The sequence below is a fragment of the Abramis brama genome (assembly GCF_963993115.1).
Source record: "Abramis brama genome assembly, chromosome: 19".
In the NCBI taxonomy this organism is placed as follows: domain Eukaryota; kingdom Metazoa; phylum Chordata; class Actinopteri; order Cypriniformes; family Leuciscidae; genus Abramis; species Abramis brama.
In genome coordinates this window covers 11,499,913-11,523,556 of record NC_139981.1, presented here as the reverse complement: position 1 = coordinate 11,523,556, position 23,644 = coordinate 11,499,913, and the positions used below count along the sequence as shown (strand labels likewise).

At 37.4% G+C, this 23,644-nt stretch overlaps 1 protein-coding gene and 1 long non-coding RNA gene across 3 annotated transcripts in view; one reads left to right on the top strand and one right to left on the bottom strand.

Moving 5' to 3' along the window:
* The window catches only part of nrg3a (neuregulin 3a), a 321,197-nt gene that overhangs the window by 200,589 nt on the left and 96,964 nt on the right, over positions 1–23,644 (bottom strand). The gene's annotated exons all lie outside the window — the stretch shown is intronic.
* On the top strand, positions 11,317–12,527 carry LOC311069934. The gene is made up of 2 exons (XR_014603582.1): positions 11,317–11,565; positions 11,647–12,527. It is a non-coding gene; the product is annotated as an uncharacterized lncRNA (long non-coding RNA).

The window sequence follows — 23,644 nt, the reverse complement described above, 5'->3', positions numbered from 1 at the left end:
AGTTGTTGTCGTCTCTCCTCTTGTTGCACTAATGGAGGACCAAGTGAAGGAGGCAGAAAAGTTAGGAGTTTGTGCTGGGCAGCTCGGCGTGCACGATGACCGTGACCTTTTGGATGGTGATCACAGCATTTGCGGCAGATCCGAAACGACCGCAGCGGCATAGATATATACACTAGATGTCGCCTTAAAGACATTCGTTCCAATGAACTGCCGTAGACAAGGCGACTTCTAGTGTATATATCTATGCACCAGTCTGCGTACACGTCACACATCAGGATGCGCGCGCGCCCTCAGATCACTTGGACTGTGGTTGTGTATAAGAGGTAAAAACTATATAAATACTGTTCGTTTTCTCACACAAACCGCTCGTTTCGTGTCTTAGGCCATCAATGTGTACTTACGATGGGGAATTGTTTAATTTGGACTCTGTGCATGCTCTTTAAGACAGTGACCACAGACCTGCATTAAATGACTGACAGAGAAGAACGGTTTGACCTAAAAATATCAAAATTGAAACTACTGTGGAAAAAAAGACATCTACATCTTGGATGCCCTTGAGGTAAGCTAAAACATACGAAAATTTAATTTCAAAGTGAACTATCCCTAATGATTAGACCCAGCTTCGACTGTTGTTAGTTGTTAGTTGACTGGATACATCACTGTCCTTAGTGTCAAATATACATTTTAGAATTTACAATTGTTCCTTGAACTCTTAAATTCGATGAACAAAACCTGCAGCTCTCGTTGACAGACATCTTATTCTAAACATAATCCTCTGATCATTCTGACTTGTTGTTTCCGGCCGGTTTCGGCGCATGACATGCGTCACGACCACACGTTAGCGATTGGCTATGGCAGATCCTGAGTGACTCTGGGCAGATCCAATAGTTTTGAACTTTAACAGAGAACCCGCCTACAAGGAAGTAAACGTTTCTCAATGGAGAGAGGCCAGACTCTCTGTACAAATGAAATGTACGAGAGTCTGGTAGAACCAGGCTAACGTACATCCGAGTGTAGTGAATTAAAAAAAAAAAAAAAAAAAAAAAACAGGGCTTGGTTAGCTTGTTAAGAATGAAAGGTGGCAAGGCTGCAATTATTTTGATCAAACCATTTTATTTTAAGACCTATTTTATAATGTAATTTATACCTGTGATGGCAAAGCTGAATTTTCAGTGGCCATTGCTTCAGTCTTCAGTGTCCCATGACCCTTCAGTAATCATTTTAATATGCTGATTATGCTTTCAATTACAAAGATGTGGGATTCATCAATCCTAAGAACACAGGTGCGAACAATTCTGTTGTTTAAGAACATGTCATGAATCCGATGTAGACTTTTCTTAGGAAGTTTATTAAGTACAAAGTTAAGAAAATTCTTAGGGAAGATATTGGTGAATGAGGCCCATTACGCCTTTACTGTCACTTTTGATAATTGTAATGCGTGTTGAATAAAGTATTATTGGGTTTTTTTTTTGTTTTTTGTTTTTTTATCTTACTCGCCCCAAACGTCTGAATGGAAGTGTACCACAGTTTCCACAAAAATATTAAGCAGCAAAAACAGTTTTCAACATTGATAATAATAATAAATGTTTCTTGAGCACTAAATCAGCATATTAAAATTATTCCTGCAGGATCATGTGACACTGTAGACTGAAGTAATGACTGCTTTTCAATCACAGGAATAAATTACATTTTAAAATATATTAAAATAGAAAACAGCTGAAATTGCAATAATATTTTACAGTATTATTGTTTTTCCTGTAGTGTATACTCTACCATGTTTTGGGTCAGTAAGTGCATTAAATAGAATAAAAGTGACAGTAATGTTACAAAAGATTTCAAATTTAAATAAATGCTAAAAAAAATTCTATTCATCAAAGAATCCTGAAAATATCACCAAAAGTATTAAGGTGAGACACAACAACAACAAAAAAAAAGTTTTTTCATGCATCTGTCAATTTTGAGATTTTGGTCTTTCCATTAAGTGTTATTCTCAGACTAGTGGGAAGAAAACATCGAAAATACACTTTTGAGTATCTTTTATAGCACTTTATCTACTTGCGTCTTAAGATTTCAATTACAGTATATATCTTTAAAGGCTGTTTTCTCAAAATGAGTTTTTTCTACTACACTGAGCCAGAAATCTCCACTTCAGCAGCGCTTACATAACCAGTCTTTACAGTTTTATTCCTATCTATATTCTGACGAATACTTTTTCTGGCTGTTTTTGACAGTATTTCTTATTTTTGGAGTGATAAAAAGGGATATCCAAAATATCCCTAAAACCTTTGACTCTAATATGTATACAATTTTTTCAAAAAATAAGAATTTTGAACCTGACTTCATTCAATGTTCAGATTTTTGCTCTAAACATGTATGCAAATTAGTTTATTTTTAATTAAATAATGCCTCATTTAACCATTTAAACATAATTCAGAAAACTTATAATATAATAACTTATAATATAATATTATTATTTTTTTGCAATTCTTAATGTAATCAATCAACTGGGGAAGTATGGTGAATTGGTGATATCTATTATTTTTTTACCCTAGTGTCTTGCCTTAAGCGGCACAATCGTTTCCAACTGCGATAAGAAGAAATGTTTCTTCATCAAATAAATGCATCCTATGTATATCATAATACAGCTGCCAGTCATTGAAATGTTTTGAGATTTCTTGCTTGAACTAGTTTACAATCCATGTCTCAGAGTAGTTTTTCATTTACATTTACATTTATTCATTTAGCAGACGCTTTTATCCAAAGCGACTTACAAATGAGAACAACAGACATTGCTGACACAGCCTGAACCTTTGTGGATTCATGATCATTGTCTTGCTGTATGTCTTATTCTGTTCATCTCATACTCTGGATATCCCCTGTGACTATGTTCTTCCAATGCAAACCCCAAAAGAAAAGATTACTTCAGTAGAACACACCGTTCTGGTTTATTCAAAATACAAGAGATCCCTGCATTTCCACCAACACTCTTTGTGACTTATAAATCTTGTTCCTGAACATGTAGGTTCAGATGACAATATATACAAATACATCCTACTCTTTGGTGTTTAAAATGTTTTTTTTTAGCCTTTTGTGTGTTCTAGTCTGTTTAACTAGAACGGGTTCATTGCTTTTAAACATCTGATTCAAACTATCACACACAGAACTACTTATATGTTCAAAGTCAGTGCAGTCAATGCAGATGAAGATAAGCTCACATTCAAGGAAAAGTTAAAGGTAAGTCTAAACTCCTCACAAAGTTTCTGACTGCTGTGCTTCTCTGCTCCTTTGACACTACAGCCAGAGAGAGAGAGAGAGAGAGAGAGAGAGAGAGAGAGAGAGAGAATACGACAGAAGTAAAATCCTTTGAATGGCAGCTCTTACAATACTTATTATCCTTTTGAGAGTGTGTGCACATGTGTTAGAGAGAGAGAGAGAGAGAGAGAGAGAGAGAGAGAGAGAGAGAGAGAGAGAGAGGGTTTCCAGAAATCTGCACCAAAATTGGCACTGTTAAAACGTTCTCTCACAAGTTATCCATCACCACAGGTATATGCCAAATATTGTGCCATGCTTGTCACATCCTTGTGTGACTGTGTATATGTGTCTGTCCTAATCTGTAATTATTCTGAAAGCGGTAAAATACTGTCCGAAAACCCCCAGAATCTGCCACTATATTCCACTATACCGAGATGGATGACACAGCTCCAAAAGATGGACTCCAGTGTTAGACTAGCTGCAAAGACCTTGTTAAACCATCAATTTCTGCTTTGATATTACCTTACAAACGCAGCAGAAATTTCACAAAGATATATGATGGTGATATACATATACTTTTCCATTGGGTTCTGAGATCCTTGAAGAACTAAGTTGATTAATGTACAGTACAGAGAAATGATGACTTGATTAATACCTGTGTTTTTAATGGACACTGACAGAAAATTCAACAATGTCTTTAAAGCACAAACTCTCTCTCTCTCTCTCTCTCTCTCTCTCTCTCAAAACAAACAGAGAGCAAGTAAGTCAAACAATATTTGTTCTTATTGCAGCTCCCATCTCTTGACACATCAGCTCATACTTGCCACTATTGTAAAATAATGAGAAACTTCACCTCAGAATCATTACATCACAAGTATATTGCCATTAGTGGAACAGATTATAAATGTGTTGTTTATCATCTTCTGGTGTCTTTGGATAAACACTAACTGGCCTTTGATTATGTCGTGCATCTTGACATTTACACAAGCTGGTAATAAGCTGTAAATAATCGAAATAACTATTATGGGTTAATGTTCATGCACTGCATTGTTACAAAAATAATAATGACAATAATATATGTAATCCTTTTACTCAGCAATGGTGAATTAAATTGATCAAAAATAACAGTAATTACATACAATGTTACAAATATTTTTTATTCTTAAATGTTGTTCTTTTGAACTTTCAATTAATCAAAGAGTCCTAAGAATCCTGTTGTGTTTTCATGTTTTATGGGGACTTTCCATAGACATGATGATTTTATACTGTACAAACTGTATATTCTATCCCCTAAACCTAAACCTACCCATCAGAGAAAACCTTCTGCATTTTTACATTTTCAAAAAATATCACTTAGTATTTCCTCATGGGGAACGAAACAATGTCAAATTTTGGATATTGGCATTATTGTGGGGATATTTTGTCCCTATAATGTAGGGTATAACTGAACCACACACACACACACACTAACTTCCATTAATTCAAATGTAACCCACACAGACTTATACAATCATATGTAGCTAAGTGTGCACACTTGTCCAAGTGCCTGCTCCACAGTCAAACTGTCAGAAAATAAGCACTATGACACTAGCCAGAATAATAAAGGTCATTGAAAATGACATGTATCAATTCCCTCTCTATATCTCTCTCTGCGGAGCTGGCATATGGCAGAGCCTCAGGCCAAAGTTAGCAAAGTGATACAGTGCAGAGATGATCAAACTGGAAAAAAAGCCAATCTGAGCAGAGAACAGACAGTATTCCCAAACAAATGGACGGGGCTGTAACTGGAGTTTTGGGCACACATGCAACTTGACGCATATGTAAAATTTTAGTTTGAAATGCTTTCTCCGTGCACCCTAAAACAGACTTTACCAAGCTATTAGTATTATGCCAACAAAATATGTCCTGTATTTTGTTGCAACAGCACTGAATTCACGAGGACCCTATAGCTACCATTTTGTTAGGTGATAAAAACTAATTATAGCTGAAAGAAAAAAAAAAAAATGTCAGCCAACATCTCAGCTATGCAGTCCCGAACACATTAAGAGGGCAGCAGAGGAAAACTGCAGAAAGGGGAAGAACATATTTAACATTTCAACGTTCTATGCTGGCAGAAAACAAGTTTCTTTCAAACAAGTTACTATGAAAACCACATTTCCCACAAAAACAACCTGAAGCAACTAATCTCAAGGTAAAAACTGTATCTCTACCAGCAGCTCCGTGCTCTGACTGCACACAAGGCAAATCAAATCTTAAGTCAAATCTTTTTGCTCAAGATATATATTATTGAATAGGTGGCACTGTGCTTTACAGTAAATGAAATCAGGGAGACTTACCTGCATTTATGAAGAGCAGCAGTAGTCCAGTGATGGTCAATGAGGAAAGTGCAAAAAAAAAAAAAAGAAAAAGAAAAGAAATCATTAGAATTATTACATTTATCACATTAAAATATGCAAAACATGCATGTATAGTGTTTAAGAAAGAATTAAAAGTTAATTTATACAGTATGACATTGTGTGGTTCAATTTATTTTTAGATCAGGTGGACATATTAGAAAAAGTTTTAAACATCTGGGCCTAAAGAAGGAAAATGAAATATAAATGTTATATTAATGGGGTCAAATGGTTCTTGATTAAGCTGTGAATCACAGCCATTATTATTGATTATAATTAATGTTAATATTATTCAAACTTTAAGCTCCTCTGAAAACCAAATTTGGCATCAAACACAAAATTTAGGCAGTAAATTAAATCATCCATTGAAGCGGCTAAGCTGTCCCTCATTTACAGATACACACACTAATCAAAGGTTTACTGAACCACTGGGTTAAACTAAAATGTTAAAGTGTTGCCCGCTGGTATCAACGGTAGGCTTAAAATGGTTTGATCTGAGTACATGTAAAACAAACATTGCTTTTGAACATGGGTTCAGTATGGAAATGTTGCAGGAAAGAGGTTCAGCTTGAAAAGATCTAAGAAAAATCATAAATGAGATCTCTTTATTATCCGAACTGTTCCTCCCAAACAGCAACGTGATTAAACGAATAACCCATGGTAACTTTTGCTTGAGTTTTCTGAAAAAAAAAAAAAAAGCCCCAAGTAATCTCACGTCTCTTCAAGTTTCAGAACAGACTCAGACTGTTATCAGATTTATCACTGTCCAAACATCTGCAATGATTAAGTTGTCATATCCAAAATTGTGTCATCATCTCACAACAATTGTCTCATTTGTCTCTTTTCAACTAAGGAATTTTAGGAGAAACATCTGAAATATATTTTATGTCTTCCGAGCTCTGAAAGCATAATCTCTGAGAACTAAAGACATTCTCCGGCAAATATAAAGACACCATGGAATAAGCCCTTAGGCCGTGTGTCCACCAAAGCGTTTTTAGCCAGCTGAAAACGTCTAGCTGTGGGCACTTGAGAGCGTTTTGGCGCAGCATTTTTTTCAGTTGAGACACTTTGCTTGTTATGATACAGAATATCTGCGAAAGTGTTACTAGTATCTCATTTCACACATATTTTGTTTCTGTGTTGATTCTACATTAAAATGTCGATACAATGTAACGTATTTTCTCTGGCTCTTGTTTTAAATGATTTTGTTCCGTTATTATGCTTGTTGTTGTCATCTGTTGACGTTGTACAAGCAGAATGTGGCGGTTGGTCGGTGTGGTATTAGTCCCGCCCCTCCTCCACTGTGATTGGATGGTTGGGTAAAAAGTGACAGTGATGAGCGCTGCGTTTTACCCAAAGTTGAACATTCTTCAACTCTCGGCGACCTGTAAAAAACGCTGAACGCTCAGCGCTTCAGCGTGAAAAAAACGCTCAGCGCCTCGCTACGCTCATGGCGTTTTAAATACGCGGCGCTCCCATTGAAAACAATTGAAAAAACACACCAGCCGCGTGAAAAACGCTTTGGTGGACACACGGCCTTAGTGAGGGAATCGAAAAAGACAACGAATGCAAAGTGTGCTCACTGCTCACACATAAACACTCACACACACAAGCACTGTGGCTGAAGAGGCAGGACAGAAGTGATTTTGTGAGGACAGCCAGACAAAAGATGAAAATGAGATTGAATATGGTGATGTGTGTCAGAAGAAAAAAGGCAGAGAGGAACAGACTGACAGATATGGACAGAGAATGCAAGGAAAAAGAGAGGCATGGAGAGCGAGAGAAGACTATACCTTTTCGTAGTTCCTAGAACTATTGGCGGAAGTACCCGGATTTTGGCGTGTTCGCACCGCAGGAACTAGGAACGAATTTAGTTTTAGGAACTCTTTTTGGAGGAACGAATTTAGCTGCTACTTCAGAGTAGGGTCTAAACCAGCACTATAGGAACTACCAGTGACAGTGTACGCTGTTTGGCCAAACGCACGCGAAACACCAGCACCCGCCATTAAAAAAAAAGATTATAGCCTAGCCTATATATTTAATAGATTCCAGAAACTTAACTCTACGAACATGGAAAACTGTGATAGATGGGCCTCTTAACCTTTACGCTCAGGAGAAAATTCATAGCAACTTTGAAGGGACCAAGTCAAACATGATTATGTATTTCTGCTCAACTAGCAACACTGGACATCAACCACACGGCATATGTTAATAACTTTTCATTACTGTCTACTTTCTATGTATAACAATTCTATCTAATAACGTATTAGACAGGACTGTTAGACAGATCGTAAAATAATGAACACAGAGAATGCAAGCGCTGTGTGGTTCCATTATTTCTATTTTCTTTTTTGTATTACCCTGATTCAATATGGTTATCCTTTTATAAGCATAGGCAGTATGGATATTGAAATTGCGAAAATACGCCACTCGTCTCCTCATATCCGTAAATAGAGAAATGTTGGTCAGGCTACTGTGATGCGTGTATGGTTTGGGAGTGGCATAGGTTAGTTGTCACAATAAGCAAGAAATTTTGACATGGAGCACGATAAATCTCGAACCCCCGGGCAATCACCCGTTAAAAAAAAAAAAAAGGCTAACAGAGGAGAGTCTGCTGGCAAAAAGAGAATGTGACAGAGCTCGCAATAAAATGAGAATCAACATTTAGGATTTCTTACTTTTAAGGTGGCTGCCAATCTAAAAATTCACAATGATCCATGGCTGATTCTAGACTCTATTTAGATGCCTTAGATGTACAATTCACTCGTCTGTGGACCATTCTCCATTCAAATGAATTAAATAAAATGTCATCAAACGTGCCCCTGTTGCTCACATACATGCATTGACATTCAGCTGCAAATAACAGACTTAAAAAGCATTCAAGCCAGATTTGAACCTGTGACATCACACCAAACCAAGAGCATTTCTTTAGATTCCCTACGGCTGAAATCACTCCTGCAATGAACGGGAATCAAGGAATGCTATATGTTCCTGCAATTAATATTCCTCAAATGCACATGTCTTATTTTATTTCACATCAATACAACATGCTGTATCCTGAAACAGTGCAAGTTATCATTGTTCAGACATCATTTAGGGACCAGACTTCTTAGAATTATAATTGCATAACCCCTGGATTAAAGATTTTCTGAAAATGATAATCAGATTTGTCTTTTCACAAGAGAAGCAATCTACTCTCCACTCTCTCAATAACAAGAGAGAAGAGAAAATAGTACAGAAAGACAAAAAGATGGGCTTCTGAATGTTTCTAAAATATCAGGAAAATATAAAGTGTATTCAACAGCTGCATGATGCACAAATCACATAAATCGTTCAACCTGGCTGGGCAAAAGAACAATCCAAATGTTCTAAAGCTCACACTCAAATCTCATCAGCCTCACATCGAAAACATGATACAGTTTTAAATGCCTATTTTCACAGAGACACTCATGGGATAAAAAGATTTTGGAAAGAAACTACAAAAATAACTTTTTTTCTATTGCTCACATCTTTGGCTCAGCTCAACTGCGCCAGCTGTGACGTGGTCAAAGACACAGATGATTATCTATGATTATCACAGAGATATATTTTTTTATATTTAAATACAATGTACAAATCAATATGTACATAATAAGTGCATTGTATCAAATGATTTAATAAAATGTTAAAGACACTTAATATAAAGTGGGACCTAGTAATCTATAAAATTGCTCCCCTCATTTCCAATGGTTGCTACGCCCCTGCAGTCTGGTCATGTAGACGAGACAGGGCACACAGGCTGCTAATGAAAATGTGTCTCATTTGTGGGAAACAAGATTCTTACGTTACAATTTTAGAGGGAGATGAACCATCACACTTTGTGGGTGTAATGCATTGTCCGCTACTTCTTTATCTCACCCTTATATCTTCTCTCTTGCCCTCCAGATGTGAGCAAGGCGCCGGTGAGCATGGCAGTTAGAGGGTTTAACCTGTTTAGTGCATCGAATGCTAATTACAGCGTTAATCTCAGCGAAGCTATAAACACACATTCATTCACCAGCAGGAGATGGGGTGGGTGAAGCTTCCATGATGAACTGGTTACAGCCCTCATCTGCTTTCTGATGACTTTTTAATCTGTCCCTAATCACTGTGACATAAATGTGATGGCATGAGCGAGAAGCGGGCAAGGGGCAGAGGATCAGAAAGGAAGAGAGAACTGATAACTATCGTCTGCAACAGTAATGTTTAAATGATGATTAAGGCATAGCTCATTTTGGTTCACTATGAGAGATACACCCCACAACCCACAAGTGTCTTGAGCAGATGCTGCAATCATGTGAAACTACCCACAGGGTTGAGGAGGAGAGGTGAGAGAGATTCAACGAGCAGTCAGGCCTTCGGGAATGGAATATGAATGGGAATTCAGTTTAGTGGTCAATTTAATGATCGCTTTAAATGAGTCACAAAAGCTCTGATGTTTATATCAGAAAAATTAGAATGTTGTGCAAAAGTTTGTGTATTTCAGTAATTCAAATGAAAAGGTGAAACTAATATATTTAGTATATATAACTATATACATATGCATGATTATACCTTTCAGAGGGCCGACATTTCTGTATTTAAAATCCTTTTTTTTATTGATTTCTAATTTTCTGAGATTTTGATTTTGGGGTTTTCATAAGCTGTAAGCCATAATCATCAAAATTATAACTTTTGCACGATATTCAAATTTTTCGAGTTTCACCTGTAGTTAGTCAAACTAAACATATTTCTGTTAATTGCTAAGGCAACATTTCAGAATTTTCAGTTAAAGTTTTTCATCTAATATTTGTGTTTTATTTTATTGCAATTAAAAAACAAAAACGTGTAGTTTTAGTTTGTTAACGATAACAACACTGGCTCCAGCACGACAACCAGCACCATTTTGTTGGAAAAAGGCGGTTACGTTCCACGTGTGTTTGTGTATTTTTCTCTTTTTCTTTTGTTTCTATTCGTTATTCTTAGGATGTGATCATTGGCTGCCCATCAGATATGTGATGTCACGACGTTACATATCAGAACTGACGTTCCACCACTCCACTGACTGGTTTAAAAGGCCCATTGACAAGGAGCGAGGCAGATCAGCGCCAGATTTCAGCCAACACCCATGCCTTGAGCTGTCTGTCGAAACCCAGATCACGTTAATGTTAATGTTAATGTTAATGCTAATGTTAATGTTAATGTTAATGTTAATGTTAATGTTAATGTTAATGCTAATGATAATGCTTATGCTAATGCTAATGCTAATGCTTATGCGATGGTTCGGAGATTAACACTCCTTCGGGTTTTGTTATTATTGCTGCTGATGGAATGCATTGTTTCAGAGCTAGATCATTAGAAACTCATATTAAATGCATTGTGTGCTGTGACCGATGGCTGGATTAAATGCAGTTAATTTAATTAGAACACGGTGTGTTGTATGCATTAGCCCAACCACAGAACATTTAGGATTAATTTTCGTTTGTGTTTCCTGAGTTTGTCTTCTACTGATTGTTGGCCTCTATAAATAGGATTCCACCTTTAACGACCACGGTAGATAGCATTGTTTTCTGTTAGTTTCTGTTCTGATTTGTAAATGTGGTGATGCGATCCACCATGATAGCGATTAGGGGCGGGTTCAGTATGTTTGGCGGATATAAAAGGGATGAGAATGGCGTCTAAGAGAGCGCGTCATTCTGGGTTCTGGGCGTGACGTCATTTGGGCGCGCAGTGTTTAGGATTGGGAGGTAAGATTAACTGGTAGCTGCTTAATTTTTAATGTGCGTTGGGAAGGATAAGTTAAGACTCATTTAATTTACAGTGCGACTGCGGAGTATCAGACGCGTCGCTTAACGCCCGTCATGGCGAGCCGGTAATTTGCACTCTACGGAGTACACTGGGTGGTGCGAGTCACCAACAAGCGGTAAGTCATACCTATTTGAATGTCTGGTTAATGAGATCATAAACTCAAATTTACAAACGTTGTGCGTTGTATTTTTGATAGTGATACGAGGAAGGTGTTGCAGCAGGCTTGGTGGGGGTAGCTGGGCTTAGTGACGACCGATTGGATTGTGTCTCCCCTTGCCGGAAACTCCTCAACCATTTCTCAGTGACTATTACTGGAACAGCGCATTTGCTGTGATCATCTGACTAACATTTTCTCTTATCCCTCATCTGTCTTGAGACGGCCGGAACAATAGCGCATTTTCGGCCGTAGTGACGCTTTCCAAACCTAGCAAATTCAGTGCTGATCTCTGGGCTGGAGTACAGCGGCGAATAACTGGGTTGTCATTTCTACTTGCTCTTTTAGCAGAAACATTGTCATTTAAAGTATTTACGTTTGTCAAATTGTTATTGTCTGTTTTTGAATGTCTTACATGTATTTCTAAATCCTGAGAATGGTATATTTTTAAAATGCTGTAATCATCAGGCGACGCAGTGTTGGAAAGCTATTAATGAGCGTTGGCCAGTGAGTGGTTGCTTTTATCTTCTTTGTAAACAACTGATTCCATCCGTCCACATGTGATAAGGGTTCAACCAAAAGACTATTACGTGGAAAGTGCGTTGTGTGTGTGTGTGTGTGTGTGTGTGTGTATGGTTGCTTATGTCTCAATTTGTACTCTTTTCTTTTACCCAGAGTTGGGGTCCCAGTTCAACGCCCACGTCCTCTGGTGTGGTGGTGTGCTTATCGCTTGCTGTGTTCACAGGGGGTGATTGGGTGCTGTGTGGTGAGAGCACTAGTTGCAGTGTTTACTGGGTGGACGAACTGAATCCCCAATTCTGAAACGGATAAGTGTTATAGTTGGCGTATTTATTCTAATGTGTGTTTGTATTGTGTATTTTGGTACTTTTCTTATCTGTATTTAATAAACAATTTGAAACGTTTCCTTGTTGTCTGTTATCTGACCCAGTCACCGCGTATCTGTGTGCTTTGCACTTGATGTACAAACGGGTCCCCGGCCCATTTTCCGGGGTGGCGTAGTCTATTTTGTGCCATAATTGGTATTGTGTTGCGCTTAAGAGAGCAAACTGCCACATAAAGAAGGACTACATGCCTGCGCACATATATATTCAAACGCACATACCTTTGGACTAAACACGTAATGCGCATGTGCGCGACATCTGCGTTTTCGCGGGTTTGCGTTTTTGAGGTTTGCGCAAAGATAACGGATAATCGTTTGCACCTTCGAACCTATTTCAGGGAGTGTGTTCTCGAGACACCAGGCACTGTTTTGTGCGGATGGGGCGGCCGGAGCATGTTAGGGTTTTCCTGTTAGAACGGGGTTGTGTTAACGGCCCCTAAATTAATAACTAATGATCTTCGCAACAGAAGTGAATCAATCAATCAAAACTAACTTTAGCTGGACAATAACTTTATCCTAGAGCTGTTGTAAAGCCTAAACAATCTGTTACAGTAATTTCCTATTATCACTGGAAAGCTGCTTTGAAACAATCCATATTGTTAAAAGCGCTATATAAGTGAAGGTTACTTGACTTGACTAGTTAGTTGGAGAGTGATCGCCACCCATTGTATTTCTTTTTATTTAGTCAGCTTAGTTTATTTAAGGCGGTGCATACGCTGAAGATTCCGGTTTTGTTTCTGCATTTTTCTTTTGCTAGGTAGTTTTAGAGGTTTTGGGTTAAATAGTTATGGGAATTATGTTTTGATTATTTTATTGATTTGGCGACACTCTTGTTTTCTTGTTTCTCGAATTATCTAGTTTTCTTTTCATTTATAATGTGTTTTGTAACAACATTTATAACCTCTTCAATTAAAACGTTTTCAACGTTAATTCTGATCTTCCTGGTTGTTTCTGCTACTCGCACACATGGCAACAGTATCGCGCGTAAAAGTTGTGCAATGATCCCGTTTACATCTTTAAGCATGTAACAAAGGGCAACAAGATGAGTTTGAGACTACATCAGACCCCCATCAGCATGCCTCAGCAGAGCTAATCTACATGTGAGTCACTATCAAATACAAGCAGAGTCCAGGACGCTCCAAGCTCCTGGGCAGCTCAGCAGAGAGGATGTGTCCACAGCAGCTGTGCAGCGATCTCTCACTTGCTCAGAAGGGGTTCCATATCGCTCTCTTTTCCCACAGGAGCAGATAGAGCATGGGCAGTCCAGTCTCCTTTGATGTGAGGCTGCAATGATGGCAGATACTTGGAGAGATAGTGTCAGCCTAGCCATCCAAATCCATGCCAGGAACTGGCAAGGGAGTTAAACATGGTCATAGAGGCTGGGAGCTAAGATGACTGCTGATTCTACTCCAATTTCCAGCTTGTGCTCTGGGGAAACTTAAAAAGTTAAATGAGCCTAAGCACATTTTATAATTTTAAATTGATAGAAAATTAGTGACAGAATGAGTTTTGGATGGTGCCCACTGCCCAGTACAGGGCACCGGTGTGAGAGTTTCACAAACAATTCAGTTCTGCCTAGGGCCCTAAAGCAATTGTATTGGCTGGAAGAAAGTGTATTGGTATGGGTACTCTATTCAGTGCCTGATTAGAAATTACGTCATCTAAATGTCTGTATGTTAATGTCTTTTAATTTTATATATGCATGTATATAACTACAGAATGTAAAATTAAATATTTCCTATTCTGTTTATGTTTCTTATTCTGTTTTTTTTTGTTTTTTTTTAAGTTAGCATACATTTTACAATAAGGTCTCCTTTGTTAACATTAATGCATTAACTAACAAAAACAAAATGAGCAATATATTTTCATAGAATTTTTTTTTCATTGTGTTAGTTCAGAGTGCAAGTGTTACAACTTTTTATTTTTTATTTTTATTTTTTTTTGGTAAATGTTGAAAATAGCATTACCTAAGATTAATAGATGAAGTAGAATTGTACGTTGTGGTACTATGTGATTAGCTCATGTTAAATAACTAATGTAAACAAACGAAACCTTATTGTTACTCTATGGTACATTGTTGGTTTATCAGGAATTACAAAAGGGATCCTAAAATTGTTCATCCACCAATGTCTCCGGCAGGCTTTTTAAACTTTCAAAGTGCAGCAATATGCAAATATCTCAAAAACACCTTGAACAGTGTTTACTTTTAAATAAAGATGTTAAAGATTGCCCTTTTTTCAGTATTTTTCTCAGAAATCAGGTCCACTGACTACAAAATCCTTGAAGGGTTAACCAGCTCAATCAACTTCACCAGAAAGATGAAAACCTTGAAGCTTTGTCAGTCAAAAGCATGTATATGCTGGTCCATCAGCTAACAAGCCATAGAACCATAGAAGTTCACGCTGGTCTTTTCAGCAGGGACAAAACCGCAAAAACAACGCAGTCAGATTAGGAAAACTACATTTGACAACAACTTTAAATAGCATGCAATTGCAGTTGGAAATCATTCCTGGGGGTGCAGAGTCTTAGTAATCTGTGAAAGTGCTTTGTTTCTAGGTCCAGGCCTGGGTTGTGTATCTTGGGAGTAAGAGGGTGAATGTGAATCTGTTTGGTGAACAGGATCAGAGCGGTTGCAGCTGCCTGTGAGGCCTCGTCTCTGGATCCTGCGGTAATTGGGAAAGGAGTTTGTTTGAGAATTAGTACTGCTCACCAGGGAGCAAACAGAAACAACCTCCAGTGATAAACAAACCTCAAAACCATTACACTGAAAACAAGCAGAGAACACAAAGCAGAAAGTCTATACCGAACACAAAACTACAGTCTGTGTGTGTGTTTGTGAGCAGCAGAGCGAAGAAGGGCATTAGTAAATAAGAGTAGAGCTTTACTTAGATGGTGTGTGTTACGTATGTGTGTGAACAGGCACAGGGTGAGTGTGTTTCAGTTTATCCGAGCCTGTTTATGCTGAGCAGTGGCTGTGCTCAGGTGTCCCAAGGTACTTAATCTTTTCATGGATCAGCAGCTGTGTGAGAACCCTACCAGCATACACTAGTGTCCCCAATGTACGGCTGACACACGCACACTCACTGAGTCACACTCTGATGCACTTCACACAGGTAAGTAAACCTATAAACTCCACATCATGAGCGTTTTGTGTGCAGCTTCTCAGCTAACAGCTGATTTTTTTTCTTTTTACAGAAAATACATCCAATTACTTTACAATGGAAAAAAAGTCCCTTCAAAGCAAGTTATTCCACTCAGCGGACATCTTGGTAACAACCTGGAGCAGGAAGCCCTTTTCTGTGTACTCAACATTAATGTATTTGATATCATGAACTAACAATGAACAACAAATGTTTTACAGCATTTATTAATCTAGATGAATGTTAATCTACCATTTGGGCACATTTGAAAGAAATATCTTATGCTAACCAAGGCTGCATTTATTTTAATCAAAAATACAGTAAAGACGGTAATATTGTGAAATATTCTAATTACTAATAACTGTTCTATATTGTAATATATTTAAAAATGGTATTTATTTATGTGATAGCAAAGCTGAATTTTCAGCCTCATTACTCCAGTCTTCAGTGTCACATGACCCTTCAGAAATTTAGTCCTAATTTGTAAGTCGCTTTGGAAAAAAAAAAGTCTGCTAAATGACTAAATGTAAATGTAAATCACTCTGATATCATGATTTGGTGCTCAAGAAACATTTATTAACAATTGGGCATTTTTACAGGATTCATTGATGAAAAGAAAGTTCAAAATTCAGATTTTGATATTCAGATCCATTCTTACAGACGCCATTTTAAGAATTAAAATGTATCCCGTTCATTTTTAAACCAGTGGTCAATTTGCTCCCCCTTTAATATTTTTGCCTCAAGGAATCAAAAAAACAGCATAGTTTGCCACAACATGTTTTGTATGCTGATGTGCCCACCAGGCTTCTTAACAACCATTGCGTGCCAAAACTTCTTCAACCAGCTTAACCAGAAAGACCATTCTATTGTCTACTAGGGTCATCACATATGTTTTGAACAGCATGGCCATTTTCATTAACCTTCTAGACTAACCATCTGGCCTAGAAATTCTTGCTGGTCTAAGCATTCAGCGGGAAAAGGCCTGCTCATTTATTGTGATATGGTGCAGTACACAGACAGGATAATGGCTATCAGTGTGTGTGGTAAATGTCATTTCAGACAGTGCAGTGCTGATAATTTGATTTTATGGGTTGAGTGAAATGAGGGTGAGTGTGGGATTGACATTGGCGCCACTGTAGACTGACCAGTCTAATTACACTAACCGTTACAGAAGCTGTGTCTTTATCCTCCCTCCCAACTTGTTCATTTCTTTTTTTACTGTGACTACGCAAATGTGTGCTTTTTTTTGTTTTGTTTTAAGTTTTGGTCATTGTTTTCCTTGATCCATCACTCCTTCTCTCTCTGTTCTAGTCTGTTAGGCAGGTGGGCCTTGTACTCCTGGGGCTCCTACTCAGTCAGAGGAGAGAAGAGCAGGAAAAGGCTTTGATCAGACATCAGAGGCTGAGACTAGCCAGAGAAAAAGCCTGTAGAAACACAGGCCCAGGCGGACACATGCACGGCTGGGTGCCTCCTATGACCTGCACACCAATGAATAGAAAATTAAGAAGTCTGGCAAACACAAAGATTATTTTTTTTGTCAGAGCACTTAAACTATCAGTACCAATAGATAACTGATAAGCAACTTTACATTAAAGCTAATTAGAAGACAGAAATTGGCCCTTTATTTACCAGCTCTAAGGAAATTCTTGTTTTTTTGTAAACTAAAGCCACATGGACTATTGCTCCAGACGTTTCTCTGTGCACATTGCACACTTGGGCACAACTCGACAGATGGAGAAAACCAGAACCAAAAAAAAATAAAAAAGATAGGGATGTGACTATAGCACAGGAGATTCAAACTAGACTAGACAAACCAGACTCTCTGATCTTTCTCCCTCCTTTCTTCATCCTTCAGATCTCCTAATGTTTGAAAGCAGACTCACATTTGAGTTTGAGGAAAGCAGGGCGTCTCAGCCCCTCAGTCTGTTAATCTTCATTAAATTTACAAACCCCAAAAAAAGCTAAACGAATTAAGCCAAATCTCTTTCCTCGGTATTAAAATATTTAAATCACAAGCAAAAACACAAAAAAATGTAGAAAAACTGTTGTCTGAGGATGAAAATAGTCTCAGACGGCACGCCCACGGTCTGTTCGATGACCTTCTGATGCATGCTGCTCACAAAACTGGCAAGAAAAAAAAAGAAAAGAAAAAAAATGCAGTTCTAATGAGATTAAAAGTCGGGATGCAGCAGTAAGACACAGTTCAAGCTTTTGTAAGAATTTTTCACTGGATTTTCCAATGTTTGCCACATAAGTGGAATAACATGTTTAAACAAATAAACTCTTTTTCCATGGTGGTCTATAATTGTGTTATCAATAAACCACATGTGAGAGCAAAAACTGTGGTTGAGGTAGGCTTTAGGTGTCAATCAAATTGCCCCTTCCTGTCTGGCAAGGTGGTTTGCAGCCAGATTAAGTTAAATTAAGTTAAGATTAAGTTTGACATAGAGAAAGGTCAGTGACAATTTGTACACAATAAAAATGTATGTACTGTATGCATGTATGTATGTTTGCTTTGTATGTTAAATAATAGTATGTGTAGTATGTGCAGAGTATTTTCTAAAGGGCAAATGTTCTTTGTAAACAATGGAAAATGATCATGAAGTATCTGTAATTGATACCTAAGGTTTGTGTGCAAAGTATGCAGTGCAAAAACCTGGAGTAAATAGTAGAAAAATTGCTGTCATAGTACATGAACAGACAGTGCAACAAGGAAGGAGTAAAATCTGCATTAAAGTGTGTTAACAGTTCTGATGGCCTGCAGGTAGAAGCTGTTCTTCAATCTGCTTCTTCTGGATTGAATGCTCTTGTACCGCCTGATGGCAGTTTGTTAAACAGGCTGTGATTAAAGGATTTAATTCGCCTAAAACTTTCATTCTGACATCATTTTCTCACCTTTATGTCATTTTTTCCATACAATGCAAATCAATGGTAACCAAAATGGTTTGTCTGCGCACATTATTCAAAATATATTCTTTTGTGTTTCACAGAAGGAATAATATTATACAAGTTTGGAATGACATGTGGGTGAATTATGACAGAATTAAAAAAAAATTGGGAGAACTAACACTATGCAATACAGACCAGGCCTTATACTGCAAGTCCAGGCTATGCAAGAACATGACGTACAATATGTGAATCATTAACAGATGATAAATCAACCTGAAGGAAAAGAAATATGTAAGTGAAACCACTCTTATCAAGAAGGGCAACTGGCATTCAGCATGTGCATACTAACATCCCTGGGCATAATTTACAGTTTATATGAGAGACAGGGAGAGAGAGCGTGTCTGAATGTGTGCCTTTAAACATGCACACCAGCATGCTCACCATTTCCAATTATGCTTTCTTGGCAGAACTGTGCATATATATAAAGACTTATCAGCATGTGAGGAGATAGCTGGGATGGTTCACACTCAGCTACTTAAGACAACTCCTACACCCCACCAAAGCACACTGCATGTGATTTACGATCTTGACATCCCAATATACCTCAAGCCACCCTCAGCACCAAACATGCCAGACAGGGGCAACAAAATGGCGCCCTGCCTCTTTTACAACATGACATATCACCCAAAATCCTTTCTTAAACTCGACAGTCTTACAGTCAGCGATACCATAAATCAAACCACATCGCTTTAATGAGGAAGCAGAGACATGACAGAGAAAAGCACCCACTAAAAACCGAGAACACCATCTGCTTCCTGTAGTTTGGACAGTTTGAGAGGATTTGTGTGAGAAAGAAAGGAGATGGAGCAAGCTGTTTGCTGAGGGAGGTGAGAGTACAAGCTGAAGTATGGTTTGGTCTTAGCAGAGGGTTTGAGCAGGTTGACTCACTGCAGGATTCTGGGATGGCCTGTTCAAGTATTGTCTTGCTCAATCTTACAATGCAGTGCATTTTCATGTCCTCGTCATTTAGAGGATAACACAGTAAGCCAATCAGTATCACAAAATAAACCCAGTCTTAATTTCTTGAATAAAATTTTAAACACAATCACACAAGGTGAACATATTTTAAGTAATTCATTATTAATTAACTGCATTACTTTGTTTGAACAGATGTCCCCTGGTGCTACGCTGACTTTGAACTTAAAAACTTGAGGTATTTAGACATTTATTTAGAAATGTATTTCATATAAATTAACATTCCAGATTTATTTAAATTTTATTTTCTCTAATGTTTTCCTAATAATATTTTAAATTGATAACCATTTTATATATTTTTTAAGTCTCTGCTAGGGGTGTGCGATATATATCGCCAGCTATAATATCATAATTGTTGTTTTAACAATGTGCGATTTGAAATTATCGAGTATAGCCTATCCCTCACACACACCCAGAGAGTACATGCATACTCTACGTGATGTAGTCTTGTAGATTAGACTAGTGCGGGCACGCTTTCACTGCGTGATTTAGTCTTAGTATTTATATCATTTAGTAATAAATATCACAAGAGTACAGTTTTTCTCCAAATATCAGCATGATAACAAATGTGATATTGATTTTATACAAGTTTAATAAACAAGAAGATAATATTAAGTGACTTACATTTTAGACACCATATTGCCTGTTTTTGCTCTATTTCGCCAACGAAAATAGTTGAAAACAAAGCCACACACGGCGGGTGTTTCCTTACTGAGTGAATCAGCTTTTTGAACGAATCAGTTGACTAGGATAGATTAAGATAGTCAAATGCTTCTTTCCTTGAATGAATCAGCCGTTTGAATGAATCGGTTGAATAATTCGCTTATTAACAGTCACCTACTGGCGGTTTTAATTTCACATAAAGTATCTTTTCTTGTTTTAAATCATTTTAAATATCAATATTCAATATTGCAAAGATGAATATTGTTGATACTGATTTCATTTGATTGGTAACAGCCCTATTGTGTCTTATTTTCTATAATTGAATTTGATTAAATTTCTGAAATTGACACGAAAGATGATGCATACATATAATTAAGTTAAAAAAAAAAGGCTTTATAAAGGTAAAAATGCCCATATTAGGTAAAAATCAATTGAAACATATTGGCACAGCTGTGAACTGACCACCACACAGAGTATGAAGAATATCAAAAACTTTAGGAGTCGATGTTAAGTCTCCTAAACAGTCTAGTCTGACAATGCTAGATCTAACTCTCATTTAACATTCATCTAACATGCTTTATTTAAAATTTTCTGTAAATAAAGTTATAATAAATAAAGTTGAAGTGTCTTAAATCACAGCGTTTTCACAAAAACCTGGCATAAACTTCTGGGAGCATCTAAATGCATACACTGCCGCTTGCAGTTTTCCTCAGTATTTATCCTGGTTTCCAAGACAAAGTTGTAAAGTTTGAATTACTGAAAAGGGAATATGGGAAGTGTCCCTTATAGGGAAACTAGGCTTCATGTTTATGCAAGCAAACGCTTAGCTAAAGCGATTTCATTTTCAGCTCCTCATATCTAAATAATGCAAACGTTTTCATCAAAAAGCAATGCAATAATCCCACAAAGTAGCCATTTTGATGCAAACATGGTCTCTAAATAGCAAATGAAACTGCACTCACCAACAAGCCTTTTCCCCAATATACAAGAATGACTATTTTTGAATCCAGCATGCATTAGCATTTGAATAGAGACGCTACTGTATAAAGTACTGTTTGAACAAGCTGATGTCCATGTTCAGGGATATTTCTTTATTTATCAAGTTCCTCAAGCATAGAAAGCTGAAAATTTCCTTATCTGTTTGACAGACACAATAATGGAAGCAGGATTTATTGGAGTTGGCAAGCACAGCATCTAAGCAAGAGCATTGCTCTCTCTCTCTCTCTCTCTCTCTCTCTCTCTCTCTCTCTCTCTCTCTCTCTCTCTCTCTCTCTCTCGTTTATTTTCCTTTAAATTCCTCTTCTGTGGGCAATTTAATTTTTTTAAACTATCTTTGAAGTTGAAATCAAGGTCTTCTGCATACGCCTTTGCCTGAGCTGGATGAATTGATTTCCTGTTGATGAAAGATTGTTCCTTTTAAATATCTATGTGTGTATCTGCGTATATCTCTAAGTGCATTTATCCTTTTGTTTATTTATGTGCGTCATTGTGGAGGCTTAATCCGAAAAGCCGTGCGTGTTCTGTCGTGGTCAAAGAATATTAAGAGATAAGCGAATTAACATTTCTCTTTACATTTTTTTCCTCCCGTACCACTGAGGATGATGTCACTTACACTTTTAATCAGTAGTTTGTGAGTTGAGTGCAGGCCTTCAGGAGATTATTGAAAATTAAAAGGAGGTGAAAACTTTGTAATCAGAATCCGCTACCATTTAGACTAGACAGTAAATGGCTTTTTTAAATAAAAGTTACAGTGAAAAGTGGCATTTAACACACGCTCGCACACAAATTCCACTGTTATAACCACTACCTTCAATAGAGATTGCGGATTGGCCCATGTGAATGCTTAAGAAACAACTAATGGTGATGGAGCAAGTTTCTCGTCTATCTTTGTGGTTTTAGAATCAAATTCCAGAACACTAAATGTAGAAATATTTACTTAAACGGGAAAAGGATTTGTATTCTTAAATTTCAATTTTTAAATTTCCAGGAGACGGAGAGGACTGCAATGTCAGAAGAGCAGAGCGTTTACATTCCTCTAACAAGGGCCACTATGTGTGGTATAACCTGTTCATTAAAACGTTGTCATGAACCTCTTGAATTAATAATGTATACACCAGCATATTCTGCTAGTGGGCATTTATCTATATTGCCAGTAAAATAAGAATTTTGGGACACTAGAGGAGATCCCTATTTCTGATCATCATATTTTTGATAACATTAGTAAAACTGCATCTTTCTTATGCTAACACTAGTCACTTAAATGTACTTAACATGTGAATTGTTTGAAAAAATGAAGTGTTGTCTAGTTAATGTGATAATAGGTCGTTCGGGCACACATTTGCACCCCCTCCAGCTGGTTCCTAGAAACGGTTCTGGAAACAAGTATAATGACTACCAATGATGGCATTTAAAGGTATAGTTCACCCAAAATCACATGTCCTTTCAAATCTTTGCTTCAGTGCAACACAAAACCTTTTAAAATAATGTTGTGGATCCCACTGACTTAATTCATATACATTTTTGTATTATACCAAAAAAAGTAATACGAGTTTGAACATGAAGGTTTGTAATCATTTTTGTCATTTTTATTTTTGGGTGAACTATCACTAAGTTCGTGCAAGAAATAGTAATAGTCTAGAAATAGTGTTATACATCAATCATTGCACTGGAGAGATAATGACGCAAAACTATGACACTACAACAAACATCAATATGTTTTTAAAATGTATAAAACATGTAGACATTTTGTTTTCACCGCATAAACTGTAATAAAATCCAGTGTGTTGTGCTAGCACTGACTATATCAGCCCTGAATATGAGCCACACTGGCACATATGCAGTTTCATTCCAACGCTAATAGTGATAAGCCACTGATGAAATCGGGCCTTTGCCCTTTGAAAGCAAAATACTAGTGTATCGCCACTGGCCAAAGAGGATTTTGGACTTCTCAAAGCTGCCAAATCTGCATACACGCAAACCTCTTGAACTTGTAACAGAGGCTTGTTACAGTTGTTAATCAGCTATTGACAACCGGCAGGACTGGCAATTACCCAGATGGCCTTATCAGGGAACAAATGTACAATTAGGGCTTGTGATTTCAGTTAAACCGCTAAACCAAATGTGTTTTTTTACCTTTTGTTCTGCTTTCTAACACGTAGACTGTGACTGATGTAAACCGGCCCACTAACGTTGCTATTGAAAAATTTAAAAAGTCATTGCACAGCCACTCTTTTCTCGCAGTCTATAAGGGCTTTTTTTCCCCCCCACTGTACACTCTCTCTTTCATTCCGGCTTTTCATTACTCCTGCATTCTCTTATAACAGTGGCCTTATTGCAGCTGCACTGTGGAGGAGCACAATGGCAGGTTTTTGCTGAGTCAGTTAACTTGGGTGTTTGTGTGCAGCCTATGCGT